Consider the following 3245-nt stretch of genomic DNA (forward strand, 5'->3'; position numbering starts at 1 on the left):
TTTTAAAAATTAAAAAAAAAAACATTATTAATAGGTTATACTAAATTAGTTTATAGATATATTAGGTATAGGTATAGGTACTAAATATGTGAATATTAACTGTATAATTATAAATAGGTTTAGGATTTCCATACAGTTAAAAATGCTAAATATGTACAAATATATCTAATAATTTTAAAACAAATATGTGAAACATGTTTTTTTTTTTTAAATGCAATAAAATTGTTTAATTTATGCATTTCAAAAACCTATCTGCTCACTATCATGGGAAACAGCTAGAAACTTTGTAAGCATAAAATTATGTCACATCAGTCCTTATTACCAACTTTCAAACCATTAACACGGTTGACAATTTCCTTCATCTCATTTTCATGAATTACCTTAGCTATAGGTATTTAAAGCCTAGATATGTTTTTAAAACATTTTGCAGTTTTATCTGAATTCCATTTCTTTTTTTTCTGAGGTGTCTTTCATTTTGCCTTTTACTTCATTAATAACTACTAAGTTTTTGAGGCACAATCTGAAATTCTAGCTGCAGGATAGTGAGTGCAATGGAAGCATAATTGCAGGAAATATAAGCTACATTATTTTTCAAAATCGGATTGAACAAAAAGTTTTGAGCTTGAGCAGCTGGTTCACCATAAATCTTTAAAAAACATCTATCATTCAAACAAAGTTATTGGTGCAGTACTCCTTAGTCTCCAACTTCCACATCTAGTAACCATCGGCTGAGGAGGCATTGTTTTTTCAGAGTAATTTTCCTTGAAAATTTTGTCTATGATTTTGAACTTTCCAAAAAGGTCCTTTTTAACAAATGAAATCAACAACTCAATCTCTGAAAATTCAGGCCAAACAGCTTACAACACAAGCAAAACATGAAACATGAAGAATTTTACGATCAAATATTTTGAGGGGTTGTTTTATTCATGTTCGTAATGCTATCTAACAAAGAAAAATATAATACTTTCTCAGGTAGCACAACATTTGGCCAAAAAAGATTCATAGTCGTTCAAAAACCGCTTGGCATTAAAGAAATGGCTTCAAGGGAAAACTGGACAAATACCAACAATGCATGATATTAGAAATATAAAAGACTTCCATATCAGTTGCCTCATCAACTGAAACTCATGTTTGTCTCAACAATACTAATTTAGAAAAAAAAAATTATCAAATCAGAAGCCTGGAAATGTTGCTTTAAAATCTTATAAATTTCTTCTGACTCTCATATTGACACTGGAAACTGCCTTGCACACAGTAAAAATGCTAAAAATTACTATACAATTTTGGTTCTTTTTTAAATTAGTTATTATATTATATCAACAAATAACAAATAATAAAATGTCTGATGTGTCCACTCACACAATGTTCCACATAACTTTGGGTTCAAAGTCTGATACACAAAATTGTCTGTATCTTCACTTATATTAGTTCAATTAAGATCTATATGGGCAGCATAAATATCAAAAATTATGAAGAATGTAATTACTAAACATTGAGGAGTTTTCTTGTATCTTCATAATTGGCCGAAATATGGCTGTAGGAATCATCTAATAAGCCACCATTTATGAACTATAAAGCAGAATGTAATGGTATTCCAAGGATTTTCATTGAGTGACAAGTAACTTTGGTGCTTAGTCTCGAAAAATTTGGTCTCCAGTTTTAGAGAAACTTTGCAAAAATTTAATTTTTGATTCTACATATTTTGTAATGGGAAACCTAAAAGGAGGTGTTAAATTATCTTTTTTTCTTTATTAAAAACAATCATTATTGAAAATAATAAACAAAAATGAAATGGGTCCGGTTTCAGATCTTGGAAATAATAATTGTATTAAGGAGTAAGTTAAAACTCATTCTAATGAATACTGAAGGCCAACAGGCTACTATAGGAGAATATCACCTGATATTTTGAAGACTTTGTTTTATACCTGTCCATAATCAAGTTCTGTTATTAATAAAAATAAGGAATAAAATATGTAAAAAATTGTGAAATTTGTAAATTCAGTGAAATATGTAAATTTAATTTGATAACATATGTACCAAAATATAAAAAAGGAGTTGGTATATGTCTTTACACTTTATGTCTCTACTTTGTATATCTTTGTCAGTAAAAATAATTAAATACTAAAATTTTTTGTGTCAAATACTGTATTTTATATATAACGCATTGTAGAAAATTACATTTTATATTTATCTCATCATAGAGAGAATATGAAATCTAATAACTTTTCAAAATCCTCTAGTAAATGTTTTATTGAGCAATTAAAACCAACCTACCAGAGAGGGAATCAACCCTGCTCATGTACTCCACTTCTACATGCTTGTCGACTCCACTGAGAATGTCAGTTGCTACCCTCACTAAGGAAGGGTCTGTGTCAGGATGCAAGCGACTTGAATCATTGGAGTTATCCTCCTCAAGCATAATGCTTTTTGTGGCAATTTCTATTTCTTCTTCTTCTGTTATAATTAATGGTTTCTTCCGCTTTTCTCCTCTTATTGATTTCTTGTTTTCTTGCTATAACCAAATATATTTTTTCAATTAATATATTGAATAAAATAGAAATTAAATAACAGTGTTTTTTGAAGTAAATAAAAGTGAAGAATTAATACAAAATTTTATTTTTCAAGAATTGAACACTTTTCAAAGTGACCAAGAGCTGTGGGATTGTGGAGCTAGAAGAGAAAGAAGTGCTGAATATCAAATTTTGACATCTAATAAATAATTGTGAAAGAAGATGGTAGCTTGAGGTGAAATAAGGTATAGAACAAATTCCATTGATTAAATTTACTTATTAAAAATTATGCATCATGCTTTATTTTTTTTTTCCTTGTGGAGGCTTGTACATCACCACTCAACCACCTAAGCATGACTATACTATAAGGTTCCAATGCCATTTGTTCACGAGGTTTAAATTTTTCTGCTTGATGTTCCTTCACTTCTTTAGTAAAAACTGATTTTGGCCATGATGTTACAGGAATAAAATTAGCTTAAATAGTTTTTATACAATTAAAATTGTTTTTGAGGTAACTGTGAGCATTCATTCCAATTCTTCTTGCTTGTTGAAGTATATTTACATTAATGAACTGTTTACCTACCCTTCCTGCAAATTAGACCTGTGTCCTGTTGCCAATGTGTTACATTTACTGTTAAAGTGATATGAATCTGTTTTTTACTACTGCTAGCAAATCCCTACAGACCCTTCCCTTCTATAGCAAAAACTGATTCTGTCCATGCAGTTTCATCCATA

The 3245-nt window shown here is 29.4% G+C and overlaps 1 non-coding gene across 1 annotated transcript in view; it reads right to left on the minus strand.

The window, feature by feature from the left end:
• Window positions 1-3245, minus strand: part of LOC106681168 (uncharacterized) — a 7510-nt gene that overhangs the window by 3697 nt on the left and 568 nt on the right. The window contains exon 2 of the transcript XR_010844786.1: window positions 2275-2512. This is a non-coding gene — a transcript (uncharacterized protein). The remainder of the gene's footprint in view (window positions 1-2274; window positions 2513-3245) is intronic.

Source organism: Halyomorpha halys, unplaced genomic scaffold (genome assembly GCF_000696795.3).
Source record: "Halyomorpha halys isolate HHAL.00 unplaced genomic scaffold, Hhal_1.1 Scaffold315.1, whole genome shotgun sequence".
Classification (NCBI taxonomy): domain Eukaryota; kingdom Metazoa; phylum Arthropoda; class Insecta; order Hemiptera; family Pentatomidae; genus Halyomorpha; species Halyomorpha halys.